General features: G+C 48.7%; 1 protein-coding gene across 2 annotated transcripts in view; it reads left to right on the forward strand.

Annotated features, from left to right (window-relative positions):
* The window catches only part of DCP2 (decapping mRNA 2), a 295,860-nt gene that overhangs the window by 143,804 nt on the left and 134,494 nt on the right, over positions 1 to 17,562 (forward strand). The window lies entirely within an intron of this gene.

Raw genomic sequence — 17,562 nt, forward strand, 5'->3', positions numbered from 1 at the left:
TCTTGGCATACCTGACTGCAGGGATGAAAATCCCCAGATACCTGAACCCGCCCGTATTAATTTGACTGGGACAGTTTCGCGGAGGGAACAAACAGGGATTTCCCCCAATTAATGGAGAGCCCGGAGTTCTTACCATAAGAGGCCAGGACATCGCACACAACAATGAGGGATTTCCGAGGGGAGGTCAGGTAAAGCAGAATATCATCCGCATACAAGGAGATCCGGTCCTCCCAATCAGGGGACCACCGAATGCCCCGGATAGATGGCTCCCAGCAAATCCAAGCAGCTTGGGGTTCCAGGGCCAGCGAGAAAAGGAGGGGAGAGATAGGGCAGCCCTACCGAGTGCCCCGACCGATACGGAAGGACGCCGAGACCCGATTATTAACCACTATTTGGGCGAGCAGCTCAGTAAACAATACAATAAACGCACCCGGCCAATAAAATCAAGGCCAAATCCAAATTTAGTCAGGCCCGCCCACAAATAGGCATTTCTACGGTATCAAAAGCCATGGTTGCATCAAGTGAAGCAATTGCGGCCGGTTCCTGCAAAGTGTGGGCCATGGCTATAAATCCATGCAACCTGCATAAATTCAGGGCCGTATTTCTGTGGGGAATAAAGCCAGATTGATCTGGGTGGATCAGTCCCCTGACCACTTTCACCAGCCTATTAGAGAGAAGCTTGGCCAGTATTTTGGGCTCAGCATTCAATAAAGAAATATGCCTATAAGAGGCACAAATAGTCTTTGGTTTACCCTCCTTATGAATCACAACCACTGACGCAACTCTCTGATCACAAGGCAGAATCCCCTTCTCCGGGCTTCAACAAACATACCTTTAAGGTAAGGAGCCAGCTTATCTGGTCTGAGCTTGTAGAGTTCAATTGGGAGACCGTTGGGTCCTAGTGCCTTACCAGAGTTCAAGGAGCGAATAGCTTGAGCTATTTTGTCAGCTGTCAAGGCACTATCCATAAAATCACGGTCCTCACTGGACAAACGAGGGAGCTGTATATCACGAAGCAGCAAATGGAGTCCTCTTCCGGTCGATCTGAGACCGAGGTATACACAGTTTGAAAATATGCCGCAAAGCTATCGACAATACTCTGTGGATCCGTAAGCAATGCTCCCTCTTCTGTAACAATTTCAGGGACGACACGCTCAGCCCTGTCCTTTTTGTCCAACCAAGCAATAAGTTTCCCTGCCTTATCCCGAGGTCGTAAAACCTACCCTGCTGCTCCCTGCCAAGAGCCCTAGCACTATCAGTGACCAGAGGTTTATAATCATGCTGCTTAAGGCTCAAAATATGCAATTTAGCCCTTGTTACCTCCTGTTCCAGTTCACCTTCCAGAGGACCTATCTCAGTCTCCGACTCAACAACCTCTTTATTCCTTTCCTTTTTTGTTCCAGCTATCAGTGATAGAGCCTGGCCCCTGATGACCATTTTAAAGGCTTCCCAGAGACATGGAGGAGGACACCGATCCTTCATTATCCATAAAATAATCATCTAGAGCCTTAATGAGGTCCATACGAAGTTTGGGGTTACGTATATACCAGGGGTTAATAGGTGCTACCCTACCCGATCCTGAAGCGATACAAAACCGGAACCAGAGCGGAGAATGATCAGAGATACCCCTGGCAAGATGAACAACTTCAGTGACTAAAGACGCCTGAGCCGCCGGAACCAAACAATAATCCAGGCGGGAGAGGCTGCCGTAGGTACCAGAGTGAAATGTGTATTGCTTCTGGTCAGGGTGAAGCAATCTCCAACTATCCACTAAACCCATTACATCAAGAAAGTCGGGCAGCCATCGCTGGGCACGGCCCGTATATCGTGGGGGATGTCTATCCATAACTCCAGAAACCACTGCGTTGAAGTCACCCCCCAAGATCAAGAGCCCTACCGGCAGTTCGAGCAGAAGCTTTCCCAAATCAACGAATGAAGTGGACTGCATACCCGGGGGGACATGGCCGACAATAGGGTAAGAACATGCCCCTCCCAACGACCTGTAATTCCAACATATCTGCCCCTATCATCCTCCAACGTGGAGTCTATCACCAAAGGGAGCGCCTTCCGAATCAGGATGCCCACCCCCCTGGACCCAGACGTGAATCCCTTATGAGCCACCAACTTATACCTCATTCTATGCATCGCCTTACATGAATTACCAACTAAATGTGTTTCTTGGAGCAAGACCATATCCGGCGCCTGGTGTTTAAGATACCGGAGAACCACACTACGTTTAATTTTGTCCCCCCAACCCATTCACATTCCAATTCAAAACCTTCAGCTCCCTACCCCCATCATCGTGTATGAAAAGGAAGTGACAATCTCCTGCATGCTGCATGCTAATCAAACACAATATACTGATGCCATCAACAATCCAAAATATAAAAAAGTGAAAATCGATTGCTAATAATGTGACACACAATAGAACCAACTCTCAACCCCCCGCCCCCCACCCTGCACACCTGCATGCAGCTTACACGCATCCCCAACTAGCAGTGTGCCTGTCGCCCCCTGTCACCCCAACACTAATCTAAAGCAAACTAAAGGTAGAAAATAGAGGGAGGGCCCAAACTAGCCCGCCAACCCCCCCCGCTCCCCGCCCCGCCGCCGCTACCCCATTTCAGGTGAAACTATAGCAACATCTTTACTGACGCAGCAAGTCAGGAGAACCGTTGCATACCCGCCCCACCCCCGATTATTACATACTACTATTTAGACCCTACAGGCACCATTTTACACTAGGTTATTGTTCTACTGATTCGCCTCGGTCTCGGCTCTCCGCCTCAGTCGCATGTGTACTGTCCAACCAATCCGCTGCCGCCTAAGGATTGTCAAAGAACCATGCCTTCCCATTGAGCTCCACCCGGAGACGGGCTGGAAACATCATAGCATATTTTAGTCCCTTGTCTCTCAATTTCTTCTTCACCAATAAGAAGCTCTGACGCTGCTTTTGTACCATTTGGGTAAAGTCTGGGAAGAAGGAGAGAGTTGCGTTTTCATATTTCAAGAAGGGCCCATTACGAGCCGCCTGTAAAATCTCCTCCCTGTCATGAAAATTCAGGACCCGGGGACTCGCTCTACCGTAAAAAGATTACTAAGGCCTTTAGGCGTGAGGTGGCTGTGAACAATATTTTCGACGAACAGTTTCGGCGTTTGGCCTTCTGATTTCTCGGGTACCCCAAGAATACGGACATTGTTACGCCTGACCCTGCCTTCATAATCGTCCAGCTTGCGGTCCTTGAGGGCTCTTGAGGTCCCGCACCTCCTCTTGCAGCAGGTTCATGTCGTCAATCAGGCTGGCCGTCTTGAGCTCCAGTGACTTAACATTTTCATTGGCCTTCGTGAGGTCCGCCCGTATCAGCCCCATCTCGATCGTAACAGTGTCAAGTTTGTTATCTAGGGCTTCCATCTTGTGGCCCAGGGATGCCTGAACCCCGTTGATAGCCGCCATAAGATCCGTCAATGTTGGTTCAGTGGGGGCAAAAGTGACCTCCCCACCCTCCGACTCGGTCTTTTTCTAATCCACCGGGGACCCCCTAGGTAAGGTGTAGCGATCCAGCCTGTTTGGCTGGAAGGTCTTTAACCCCATCTCCGTCTTCGTCGCCATCTTGCCACCCTTTTCCACTAGGCCAGGCCAGGCTGAACTCCACTCTTGAGGTGAGGGTCACAAATCTGTCACATTTCCCTGTTGCCCATCGACAGGCCGCATATGATCTCGAACCCCCCCACCCCGGGCCTCCACTAGGCTATGTATGTCCGGTCACCCAGTCAAGAGCACTCACAACAAACTCCACAGCTTTCTGGAAGTGACAACAATTCGAGGGTTTCACTCCTCTTCCAGAGTCCTCCTGCCAACCGCTGTGTACAACAGACTCTGATAGGGTCAGACCGCTCCACAGCGTATCTCTGCCGTCCCCCTTTGCATCGTCTATGACTGGCGTACCTCTCCGGAACCCCCCAATGTCGTGGCTGTGCCCGGCAGATATTCTCCTCGGTCTGGAGAGTGCGCCACAGCTACACAGTTCCCGCCATGTCTTTGGTGCACCCTCTACCTCTCCAAAGCAGGGCCGCCAGTGGGCACTCCGCAGGCACCTCCCGGTCCAACTGCTGGCAGCACAAAACATCCAAATGGGCTCTCCCAATTCGGCCCGGGCAGGTCTCTTCTCTATTTGGCCACCAACGTGTTCTCCACCACTTGCGGGCCTTTACAAGGCAGCACAGCCTCAACTCTCCCCAATCACCAAAATTCCTGAAATCGTCGGAGTTAGGCAGGCCTAGCGTTCAGCACTTGCACCCCTCCTGCTCTGTACCACCACTCCTCCGCTCACAATGGGCTCTCCAATTACCTCGGGGGTGTTCACATTCAAAGACCAGGGCTGACCGGCATCGGACAATCCACGGTCCCGGTTGTGTGTGTCCCGGTTGTGTGTGTCCCGGGGCGGCTGTGGCACTGCGCATCCCCAACAGATGGTTCCTTGGGCCGGGCCGGCGCGTCACGAGCGCCCGCGCCCACCCCAACCCAACTTCGCTTCCCTGGCTGAGACGATGGGGCTCACCGATGCTCCCGGGGAATTTGCTTCTCACTTCGGGCCGGACCGATGTAAGCTAGTCCTGGGCCCCGTTGTTTTTGTTCGAAGAAGTCTTTGAAGGCACGAGGTAGGTGACTCCTCCTTTCGGTGATAGTGTGCATGGGCATCAACTCCATCACCAGATTGTTTTTTCCTGCCATCAGGTTTGAATGTGTATTGCTGCGCTCTGGTTCGGTATCTTTTTTTAACCCCTTCGACGTGTAATACTCTACCCTCAACGGTATTGTCTTTCGATCGCGGTTTCCAATTCTAGGCGTATCGGGTACACTGTAAAAACCTTTGATCGGGAACTTCGAGGTGGACCGTCGGGCCTACCTGTGCCGCCCACGCCAGCAGTCGATGGAACGGACTCCGTTCAAGCTATGTCCCGAGTGTCGTGCTAAGTTTCCATGCACCGACTTGCACAAGGTCTGCAACCTGTGCTTATCTCCGGAACACAAAGAAAAATCCTGCGAAGCGTGACGATCATTCCGATTGATGAAGACCATCCATGATCGTCGGGCTCGATGCCACGAGATGCAACGCAAAAAGAACAAAGATGGGCATAATGCAGAACAATGTCATACATTCAAACCAAGTACAGAGATCTGGGCCTAAATTAATAGTTTTTTTGCTCACCATGGCTTTCCAGTTTGGACCCAGCCATATGCAAATCAGTCTTGACCCTGTGCCCAATGGGAACAGTCCAGCCGGAACTGCCAGGCCAGGTCCTCCCTGGACGAGATGCAACGCAGCAGCGGCTCCGTACCGGACATCTTCGGCGAAGAACTAGAACACCGTCCTGCCGCAGAAGCCAAAGAAGAACTGGACCCCCGTGTCCGAAGCGGACTCCGACATGGAGGAAGACCTGAACGGCACTTTCAGATCAACGTACCGTGTGTACTGATCCCCGTGTTCCCACTCAAACAAAAGATAAGGCTCCGGTATCGCCCTCTGGCTCCGGTCGACACAGAGAAAAAGTTTCAGATGCCCCGCCCTCCAGCCCGGCTATGAAACATAAGCACAAGCCTTCCGGCTCGGGCTCGAGCTGACCTCAGTCCGGTGCTGAACCAACAGCTTCGGCACCGAAACATAAAGAGAAATGTGTGCCACTTCCCACGCCGTCTGCACCGAAGACACCCTCGACACCGAAAACCTCGGAGCTGAAATCCTCCAAAACAAAAGATGCTGAACCGAAATTGTCCAAGCCTAAAGCCTCAGCGCCGAAATGGTCTACACCTAAAAACCTTGGCGCCGAAAAGTTCGGAGCCGAAACATGCCACTTCGAAGACTCCACAGCCTAAACCGGCTAAAACTAAGCATTCGGATTCCAAAAACTGGGCACCCAAAGACACTGAGCCCAAATCTTCGATGCCGAAATCACTCCTAAAGGAGCAGCTACTCCTTCCAAGGAACTTCCACCTGAAGACACACCTCTAGATCCAAAACAAAAAAGACTTGGTATTGATCCGGAAACTGGACAACTTCCGGCTACTCTTACTAAAAAACGGAAGTTAGACCTCCCAGGAGATGCCCCTATACCTCTAAAGAAAAAAAGAGATATGGGTACTGACCCTTCTCAAACTTACATACCCCCCTCTCCTCCTCCTATTCCCAATTTACACATTACACCATCACATTCACCACCTCCAATGTCACCTGACTCACAGGATGACGATTTTGGGGATGGGGATGGGGTTGGGGATGAGGATGACGTTCATCATAACCCACAAGATCCAGACATACCACATGACTCTGATTACGATAAGTATCCAGATCAATCTAATGACCCTGACCTGTATCCCTCCAGACCTTCCCAACCTGATGACAACATTGGCTTTACACAACTTATCAACAGGGCTGCTCAATATCACGGGGTGGTACTACATACAGACCCACTAGAAGAGGATTTCCTTGTAGAAACATTCACACACTTACAAAGGTCTACTAACACTTTACCCATGCTCAAAGGTATGTTAAAACATATCGACAAGGTATTCAAGGACCCAGTTAGAGCCAGAATACTAACACCTAGGGGGGATAAAAAATACAAGCCCGCTCATACAGACCCTGTATACATAAAAGGTCAGTTTCCTTTAGACTCTCTTGTTGTATCTAACGCCCGCAAGAGAACTAGCTCTCAAACTACAGGCGACGCCCCTCCTCCTGATAGGAGTCCAAACTTATTGATGCCTCTGGCAAGAGATTAGCTTCACAGGCCACCAATTATTGGTGTATTGCCAATGCTCAGGCTCTGTTAGCATGCTTCGACAGGGCACACTTTGATGAGTTGGAAAAACTCATGCAACATTTGCCAGAGGAGTATAAAACTAAAGCTAACAACCTTATTCAGGAAGGGAAGCTCATCACCAACACTTCCATAAAATGCGCCCTAGATGCAGCGGACACAGCTTCTCGTGCTATCAACACTAGCATACTGTTACAGAGACACACTTGGCTTCGAATCTCTGGATTCAAGCAGGAGGTAAAATCCTCCATACTTAATCAGCCCTTTGATAAAGAGAATCTTTTGGGGCCAACAGTAGATACTTTATTAGAACAAGCATTTGCAATGCAATAGGTCTCGCATTAGGAAAGTTTGAGCTATTGGTATTGTAAATGACACATTTTTTATTTAGGTGTTGGTTTTGAAAATAGCGAAATTAATAGCTTTGTCATTTACAATGCCAAAAGTTTTAACTTTCGCAAATGGGACACCTATAGCATTTGTAATGCAATATGTGTTGTATTTATGTGACTTAGATGTATTTATTTTACAAATAAAAATGGCTTTTATTTTTTTGAATAATTAATACTTAAAAGTTATTGTAATTTATAATGGCAATAGCTTTTGTAAATAACTTTTGTGAAGATTATGTTCATTGTATTTTATTGTGACGAAATCCAAGAACAGAAGCAAAATAGTAAAAAACAAAATTGTGACATTTGTAATAAAGCTTGAAACATTGAGAGAACATATTTGAACTAGTTGTTGTTGAATGGTTGCACAGATTGATGCTGTGGTGGTGCCGAGTGATGTTGTGGTGGTGACGAGTGATGCTGTGGCGTTCAGTGATGCTATGGTAGCGCATAGTGATGTTGTGGTGCCCCTGAGTGATGCTGTGGTGGTGCTGAATGATGCTATGGTGATGCGATAGATAGAGTGAAGGCGATAGATAGATAGAGTGATGGCGATAGATAGAGTGAGTGCGATAGATAGACAGATAGATAAAGTGTATCTATGTTGCATTTAGTAGAGTGTAAGTATGAGGTGTGTAATTATATGGCACTGAGTGGTGTTATGTGGAGTGTATTTACGCTGCATTGAAAAGAGTAATTATGTGGCGTGTAATTATGTGGCACTGAGTGGCAATATGGGGAGTGTATGTTGTATTCAGTACAGTGTAATTTTGTGGCATGTAATTATGTGGCACTGAGTGTTATTTGGAGGGTACGTTGCATTGAGTGCAGTGTAATTATGTAGCATATAATCATATGGCACTGAGTGGTATTGTTTGGAGTGTATGTTGCATTGAGTGCAGTATAATTATGTAGCATATAATTTTGTGGCACTGAGTGTATGTCGTATTGAGTGCTGTGTAATTATGTGGCACCGAGTGGGATTTCGAGTGTATGTTGCATTGAGTGCAGTGTAATTATGTGGCGTGTAATTATGTGGCACTGAGTGGTATTTGATGTGTATGTTCCATTGAGTGCAGTGTAAATATTTGGTGTGTAATTATGTGGCGTGTAATTATGTGGCACTGAGTGGTATTTGGAGTGTATGTTGCATTGAGTGCAGTGTAATTATGTAGGATATAATTTTGTGGCACCGAGTGTATGTTGCATTGAGTGCTGTGTAATTGTGTGGCGTGTAATTATGTGGCACTGAGTGGTATTTGGAGTGTATGTTCCATTGAGTCCAGTGTAATTATGTGGCGTGTAATTATGTGGAACGGAGTGTGTGTGTCTGCTCGTGTGTGTGTGTGTGCCTGCGTGTGTGTGCATGTGTGCCTGCCTGCGTATGTGTATGTGTGTGTTTTGCGCGCCTCAGGGAATCTGAGGCAGGGGATGGGCACGGCGCCGGCCTGGACGTGCGCGCCCACGAGGTGCAATCGGCGCGCGTGTCCGAACCCTGTCTCAGATTCCCAGGAGACTGTCAACAATAGTTGTCGAGCTAGACGCATGCGACGCATGCTTCGCATGCGCACTCAAGCTCGACCTAAAAAATGAAGAAAGACACCGATACCGCAAAATCCATGGGAGCCCTACAGTAACCTCCCAGCAGGTGTTCCTTTTGTTGCACCTTTTACAGGGGTGACTCAAAAACACGGTCGTTAGAAGATCCCCCCTCCTCTTACAAAGGAACAGCCAATCTAATTCTTCCAGAGGCTATTTTCGAGGAGGTTACAGAGGAAATAATAACAAGGGAAGAGACCGGAGCCTGCCAGTAAACAGTGACTTCCCTCCACAACTCCCCCGATCACTCCACTCCTGTCAGGGGACATCTCTCATAGTTCCTAACTGTCTGGCATTCAATCACCTCAGACAAGTTGGTAATACAAATTATCCAACATGGTTATTGCCTGGAACTTACCAGCACTCCACCAACAATCCTTCCGAGAGAGCGTGCAATGTCATCAGAACATCTCACCCTGTTAAAACAAGAGGTCCTCTCTCTGTTAGACCAATATGCAATAGAACCGGTAGCATTACGTCATCAAGGGACGGGAGTGTACTCTCTATACTTTTTGAATCCAGAAAAAGACTGCTCCTCAGGCCCATACGGGACCTCAGACAATTAAACCTCTACATTCAATCAGACCACTTCTACATGATCACCCTTCAACGGGTGCTCCCATTGCTTCAGCAAGGCGACTTTCTTTCCAATCTTGATTTAAAGGATGCCTGCTTCCATATTCCCATTCACCAGCTCACAGGAAATATATCAGGTCTGTGGGGGACGGACAACATTACCAATTCAAAGTCCTCCCATTCGGGGTAATTACAGCACCAAGTGTCTTCACCAAGTGTCTAGCAGTAGTTTTCCTTAGTCTCCAGGTCAGCAGGACAGTGTCTACTTGTTTGGGGATCTTCAGGATCCTTAGAAAAATGGCTCATTTCCTCTCCTTTGAAGCACGCAAGCAGGCTGTTATCGCCTTGGCAACGCCCAGATTGGACTATTGTAATGCCCTTAGCTGGGCATTAATAAAGGCCTAGTGCGACGTTTGCAGCTGGTGCAAAATGCTGCAGCCATGCTGGTGATGAATCTACCGAAATTCCACTCAGTCACATCCTCCATCAGGTCATTGCATTGGTTGCCCCTGTACCGCAGGATCCTTTTTAAAACACTGTGCCCGACTCATGATTCCTATTATGGCTTAGTCCCAGATGGGATGAAGGTAATGTTCCTGCGGTATGCTCACAGCAGACTGCTCCGGTCTTCAGATAAAACCTTTTAATTCTACCAAGGTCTAAGAAGGCAAGGTGGGAAGGAAGAGCTTTCTCCACGGCTGTGGCTAGGCTGTGGAACTCCCTCCCGGAAGAGCTCTCTAGTCAGGCATCCTATTCTCTCTTCCGTAAAGCCTTAAAGACCTGGCTCTTTTCACAGACTTCAGTATGAGCATGTTATTGGTCTGCACCCCTCAATCTGCTAATAGCGACTTGAGGCCCTTGGGCTAAGTTAAGTTCAATACTTATTTACTTACTAGTTGCAGCTCATTTAAGAAGACAGAACATTCATGTCTTCCCTTACTTAGAAGACTGGCTAATAAAAGCCAAGTCGCAACACAGCTGAATACACCACACTCACAAAACAGTTCAGCAACTTGACGACTTGGGATTCACTGTCAACCTCACCAAGTCTCAACTTCAATCCTCCAACACGCAACCGTACCTTGGAGCCACAATAGACACTTTCAAAGCTCTAGCGTACCCCAACCCAGCCAGAATACGAAACATGCAAACCCTAATATCACTATTTCAACCGCAGCACTCACTACCAGCCTAAGTGTTATGCAGTTGATCGGAATGATGGTGTCTTGCATTCTAATTGTTCCCTACAGAAGACTCCAAATGCGTCCCCTACAGGAATGCTTATCACGTCAGTGGAACCCAGCTCAAGGTCAGTTAACCGATCTGGTGTTGGTGGACGGCCACACTCATCGCTCTCTGCATTGGTGGAATACACAAAACCTTTCCAAGTGGCGCCCATTCCTCGACCCAGTTCCACAGACGGTGCTCACAGCAGACGCATCCCTCACTGGTTGGGGAGCTCATCTTCAAAAACATACCGTTCAGGGCACGTGGACTCTACAACAAAAACAACTCCACAAAACCATCTGGAGCTACTAGCAATTTTTCTAGCATTGAAAGCTTTTCAGGTACATCTAGTAGGCAAAGCTGTCCTAGTTTGTACAGATAACATGACAGCAATTAACTATATTAAAAAAACAGGGGGGGGGACACACTCTCTACAGCTTTCACACCTAGCTCAAAGCATATGGAGATGGGCCATACCTCAAAAGATTTAGCTCCTTGCTGAATACCTCCCAGGAGTAAACAATCAAATTGCCGATCTGCTTACTCGTCAAAGACAACAGATCCATGAAGGGGAACTACACCCTCAAGTTCTTCTCCCATTTTTTCAAATGTGGGGATACCCAGAGATCGATCTGTTCGCCACACACCTCAACGCAAAATGCCCAAACTTCGCGTCCAGGTATCCATACTCATTGTCCAAAGGCAATGTGCTATGAATCAATTGGGCAGGGATATTTGCTTACGCTTTTCCACCTCTCGCGCTAATTCCATTAGTGGTTCGGAAGCTCAAGCAACATTCCCCCACATGATCCTAGTTGCTCCCACATGGGCTCGACAACCCTGGTCCACAAACCTGTTGGAACTCTAAGTAGTTCCTCATCAAAAACTATGCCTCTCCCCCAAGCTTCTCACTCAGAACCATGGAGATATAAGGCATCCAGATCCCAGTCAACTCAACCTTGCAATCTGGCACCTGAAATCATAGAGTTTGGCTACCTTAATCTCCCGCCAGACTGCATGAACGTCATTAAAGAGGCTAGACGTGCTACCGCAAGAGCATGCTGTGCAGCAAAATGGAAACAATTTGAAATTTATTGTAATAATAATCAAATTAATCCGCTTAATGCTTCAATTCAAAACCTCATTTGCTACCTGTTACACCTATAGCAGGCTAACTTAGCATATACATCAATAAGACTGCATCTTGCTGCAATAGTGGCTTACCTACAAAACAGACAACACTTGTCCTTGTTTCGTGTACCCGCTATAAAAGCCATTATGGAAGGACATAATGGAATCATTCCTCCTAGACTTCCACCTTCTCCTGTGTGGAATCTTAATAGTCCTTACAAGACTACTGGGCCCACCTTTTGAACCGTTGCACAAATGTGAACAACAATTTCTAACTTGGAAGGTACTCTTCCTCATAGCCATCACATCCCTTGGGAGAATTTGTGAGTTTCAGGCACTGACCATACAAGAACCATTTTTACAAAGTCACCAAAATAAAGTGCTTCTAAGGACTAGCCCCAAATTTTTACCCAAAGTCGTTTCTGCCTTTCATCTCAACCAGTCTGTTGAGTTACCCATTTTTTTTTCTCAACCAGACTCGGTGGCAGAATGCGCTCTTCACACATTAGATGTTAAGAGAGCGTTCCTTTATTACATTGAAAGAACTAAATCTTTTAGAAAAACCAAACAACTCTTTGTTGCTTTTTCACCACCGCATAAAGACAATCCTATATCAAAACAGGTATTGCACGGTGGATAGTTAAGTGCATACAAATATATTACATTAAAGCTAAACGCACATTAAAAATCCCCCCTAGAGCGCACTCTACACGCAAATTAGGGGCTTCCATGGCATTCTTTTTAAAATGTTATTGCGTTTTTCAAACAAAACATAAAACAAAGCATGAATACACAATACACATTGCATAGCAGTCCACATTGGCCATGTAGGGTAAGCATATGACAAAGAGACTATCTCGGTGGAGTCTAGACATACGTGGGAGCTGACTAGGCGCGAAGAGAAATCAGAGTAAGTTATACAGTTTTCATGGTTATACATACTTGGAACAAAAATTACATCCGTCTAGGCTCTACCCCAGGTCCTGCGGACGACAAAGTCCCTCCCCCTTCATCTCCCTCCAACTCCAAACCATAATATTTAATCCATGGGGCCCATATTTTCCGGAATATTTTAGGACAGCCCCGGGCCTTATACGTCATCCGTTCCGCAACCATGCACCCATCAAGACTTTCCCTCCATTTGTTAATGGTAGGTATTTGTGTCGCCCCCCCCAATATTTAGCTAAATCCCGTTTGACTACTACGAGCCCCAGATTAGCTAAAACAAGTTTGCGCCTTGGGATGTCTGCCTCTGTCGAAATTCCCAAAAGGAGAAACCGTGGCTCCAATTCTATTTGAACTTCCAATATATGATTGAGCTCCCCCACAATCGATCCCCAATAGGCCTGTATCTCAGTGCACCCTTAAAGGGTATGTATAAACGTCCCAGGCTCAGGGTGACATCGAAGACACTCTGGGCTTTCGGCTCTTCCTATTGTATGCAATTTGTCTCTCTCAAAATATGCGCGGTGTAGTATTTTGTACTGGATGAGCCGTAACCTTAATTTAATTGTCATTTCACGTGGGTGCATGAGAGCGGCCTCCCAGTCTATATCTTCCAACCCACCGGTGACCTTTTCCCATTTTGCACGAAGAGGACCCAATCTATTGAGGATGTTATTAAGTAATGTTTTGTAGGTAAATGCAATGGCTATAGCTGGGATTTCCTCCTGGAGAAGACGACCTTCCAATGGGGCATACTCCGGTAGCAACGTCCCATCTAACCCCTCCATCACCGAAGCATGTTGCAAACGAAGATGCACGTATGTCTGAGTGTCATGTTGTTGATATCTAGCTTGAGCGTGTGAAAAGAGCCCAACACACCATGGTCCAGGACATCACCTATTTTAGAGATCCCTATTAGGTCCCAGTGCCTAAAGCCACTCAGCTTTCCAATCTCTTTTAGCCTAGTCCCCTCCCACAGTGGGATTTCCCTGGTGCAATTTTGATCCCACCTCATTTGTTGCTCTGCGCTCTTCCATGCCTCCAACGTCTTCTAGGTCGCCTGGAGCAGTCTACTACATACCTTACCTCCATAAAGATAGTGAAGATGGGTATGGTCCCTAAACTGCAGCCTTTTGAGCCTATATGTCGGATGATCCCTAGATGCATGGATCCATTCATTAATGGCAATAAGATGAGCCGTCTATAATATGACCTGTCTGGTAGAGTCAAACCCACATTATAGGGATTCTGCTGCAGTGTTGAAAGTGCAATACGTGGATGGCCCCCGTCCCAGAGGAGTACACGAAACTCACTATCATGCCTATAAATATATGATCCGGAATCTTAATGTAAGTATTTTGCAATACGTAGAGCAACTGTGGGAGCGTTACCATTTTAAACATGGCAGTCCTTCCCCTAATGGTTACGGGAAGCTTCTGCTATCTTTTAGCATCCTCTTGAAAGTTTGAGAAGACCCACCTAATGTTGCGGACCAGGCTGGTGTTCACGTCCACAGTAATGTAATGACCAAGGTAGGTAAAGCCTTCTGTGGACCAATGGAAGCAGCTAGGGAAAGTGCGAGTTTCTACCATCTCCCCCACTGGGTATAGGGTAGACTAGGTCCAGTTAATCCTATATCCCGCATGGTAGCCATAGTCTTCAACTATGCGGAGGATTTGAGGGAGAGTCTCAGTCGGATTTGTCACATACAGCAAAATATCATCCACAGATAATGATATGCGTTTCTCCGCTGTCTGTCTGAATCATCCACAAAGCCACCCAGCCCCGGTGAGGCCCTAACGACACAAGCCAGGGGTTCCAAAATAAATGCAAACAGTAGGGGGAAAGCGGGCATCCCTGCCTAGTCCCCGCTGAATCGGCCAGGTCTTGGAAAGAGCCCCATTGACCCTAACCCTGGCCTCAGGCGCATTGTACGACAAGGCCACCAATCCTGGAATCCCGGGCCAAAGCCAAATTTCTCTAAAGTGTGTCTCATGAAGGGCCATCGAGAATCTCATCCGTGTCTAGGTGGGGGGCCGGGCCCCCCTCCGCCACTACGGCCACAGAAATAACTTTTGCGAAGCTGTCCAACTTCCCCTGCTTGGCCGCCTTGGGCTCTTTGTCTTTTGCCATCGTGGCAGAGCTGTTGGCAGTCCTCCGCCGCCGTGTGTCACCCGTGGGTAGGCTCCAAGAGGGTATGAGGGGGCCAGTCCAGCACCGCACCGACGTCAGGATCACGATGGTGAAGTAAGCCCCAGCCAAGCCAACACCACATCTAGTACTGCAAGCGGCCCAGTGTAGGGGAGTGACAGCACTATCCAAGCAGTAGACCACCAGCTCAGCAACTGCAGTCTCAGGTGCTTCATTTTCCCACACAATAGCTCCAAGAGATCAGGGCTCAACAACCCTCTCTTGGCACACCCTGAAGAGCTCCGGTATCGCCGTGCGTGATGTCAAAAGAACGGCGACGGGTGCTCCCCCAAGAGTCACACCACCACACGGCTGACACTCCTCCACCTTGTACCTGTGGTTCAGGAAGGAGGGGCAGCCTCGCCTTGCCCACTGTCTGCCAAGATCTTGGCAGGGGGACAAGAGCCAATATCCAAGTACGCCGGTTATTAATTACCCAAGTGGGGTACCAAATATTATATGGGGATGTGCAAGCCCCGGTCACTCAGCATTGCATGAAGGCAGAAGACACATGAGGCTGGATGACTGTCTCCAGGGCCTTCCCACCACTCCTTCGCCAGCACCGGCAAGCTTCAAGGACGACAAGGGGTCCCGCAAGGCAGCTGCCAGCCTCCGGGGCACCGCTGCGTGGAAAGAGCAGGGCGGCGCACTGTTTCACTTTACCCCACCGCGGCCCAGCGGAGTGCCCTCGATTACTGTGCACCACTCACCACTGCCCCACGTCGCATCTTGGCTGGAGACTCTGGAAACCGGGCACCCACCATGCGGGCTCCCGGCAGCACCTGCTGAGCACCTGCTGGCCTCCGCAAGAGCCCCCACTGCCGCGGAGCTCTTTCTCGTGTCTGGCGAAGGGAGCTCCTCTGCCTTCCGGCCCCCGCCTCTCCGGTTGTAGCGGCACCATCGCACCAGCAGCGGGACTTCCCGGGGGCAGCCACAAACCACCAGCCGCGTGGTGGCAGCAAGGGGGCAAAGCGGATTGCGGCGCTCGTCCCGCCGCCCATACTTCACTTTCGCCCAAACCGCCACTGGTACGTCGGACGCTGGCTCCATAGCTACAGCCCACAGCCTCCGTCAGTCCGCTCCGGTCACCATCTTGGGAGCCGCACGCCTATAGTCGCCCCGAAAAGGTCCCAATTGCAGCCGGTAAAGCACTGCAAGACTCCTTATCGGGCACACCGCTGTTTGCCCACACTCACCGATCACTGGCACGGTGTAAAGAAGGCGAGGAGAAACAAGATTTTAGCAGGATTCGGATCGGGCCAGCAGAGCTCGCAAGAAGCGCAGCTACCTGGCCATGCGGTGTGCCACGCCCCCCTTCCTTGTCATTCTGGGGAACATACCCTTGGATGATCTTTGCAAAGCTGCAACATGGTCTACACCACACACATTCGCAAAACACTATTGTCTAGATGTGTTAGCGAGACAACAAGCTAGTGTGGGCCAGGCTGTTTTAAGAACACTATTTCAGACCACTGCAACAGATATGGGTGCTAAAGCATGATCTACATATTTACAACAAGGGGTGGTGAGGGACAGAGTCTCTGAATTAAGCAGAAAGCTCTCACCCAGTCAAGAGATCAGGGCTAGATCCAACACCGTTTTTTAGCTCACTGCGCCATCCCAGTTTCAGAACCTGGCTGTATGCAAATTAGTCTGTTCCTGTCCCAGTGCATGATGGGAACAGGGCAAACCAAACTACAAAAGCCAATTCTTACACTGGGAAGGAAACAAGCTCCCGGGGACCGGTTTCTGGCATTACAGCCGTCTTCGGCCCGGTTTGCTTGAATCCTGATGGTGCAATGAGCAAGGGTCTCACATCTGAGAATACCCTTCCACGCTTAGGGTGGACAAAAATATTTACAACAAGGGGTGGTGAGGGACAGAGTCTCTGAATTAAGCAGAAAGCTCTCACCCAGTCAAGAGATCAGGGCTAGATCCAACACCGTTTTTTAGCTCACTGCACCATCCCAGTTTCAGAACCTGGCTGTATGCAAATTAGTCTGTTCCTGTCCCAGTGCATGATGGGAACAGGGCAAACCAAACTACAAAAGCCAATTCTTACACTGGGAAGGAAACAAGCTCCCGGGGACCGGTTTCTGGCATTACAGCCGTCTTCGGCCCGGTTTGCTTGAATCCTGATGGTGCAATGAGCAAGGGTCTCACATCTGAGAATACCCTTCCACGCTTAGGGTGGACAAAAATATTTACAACAAGGGGTGGTGAGGGACAGAGTCTCTGAATTAAGCAGAAAGCTCTCACCCAGTCAAGAGATCAGGGCTAGATCCAACACCGTTTTTTAGCTCACTGCACCATCCCAGTTTCAGAACCTGGCTGTATGCAAATTAGTCTGTTCCTGTCCCAGTGCATGATGGGAACAGGGCAAACCAAACTACAAAAGCCAATTCTTACACTGGGAAGGAAACAAGCTCCCGGGGACCGGTTTCTGGCATTACAGCCGTCTTCGGCCCGGTTTGCTTGAATCCTGATGGTGCAATGAGCAAGGGTCTCACATCTGAGAATACCCTTCCACGCTTAGAGTGGACAAAAATATTTACAACAAGGGGTGGTGAGGGACAGAGTCTCTGAATTAAGCAGAAAGCTCTCACCCAGTCAAGAGATCAGGGCTAGATCCAACACCGTTTTTTAGCTCACTGCACCATCCCAGTTTCAGAACCTGGCTGTA

This window comes from Lissotriton vulgaris, chromosome 3_1 (genome assembly GCF_964263255.1).
Source record: "Lissotriton vulgaris chromosome 3_1, aLisVul1.2, whole genome shotgun sequence".
Taxonomy (NCBI): Eukaryota; Metazoa; Chordata; class Amphibia; order Caudata; family Salamandridae; genus Lissotriton; species Lissotriton vulgaris.